Consider the following 215-nt stretch of genomic DNA (forward strand, 5'->3'; position numbering starts at 1 on the left):
GTGTCTGTTGTCCGGGAGGGACCCGGCTTTCGTTGGCCCGAGGTGTTCCCTCGTGGCTCCCCGTCGCGCTTCTGGTGCCTCTCCCCCGTGGTCTGATGCCACCCCCCCATATAGGTACCCCCCTCGCCGCCCGCTGCGGCCTCGTGTCGCTGGCGTGTGGCGTTGAGCGCTCTTTGGGGTCGGGGGTCGGTTGGCTGCGACGTGTGTGGCCTGCG

This window comes from Ochotona princeps, unplaced genomic scaffold (assembly GCF_030435755.1).
Source record: "Ochotona princeps isolate mOchPri1 unplaced genomic scaffold, mOchPri1.hap1 HAP1_SCAFFOLD_1072, whole genome shotgun sequence".
Lineage (NCBI taxonomy): Eukaryota > Metazoa > Chordata > Mammalia > Lagomorpha > Ochotonidae > Ochotona > Ochotona princeps.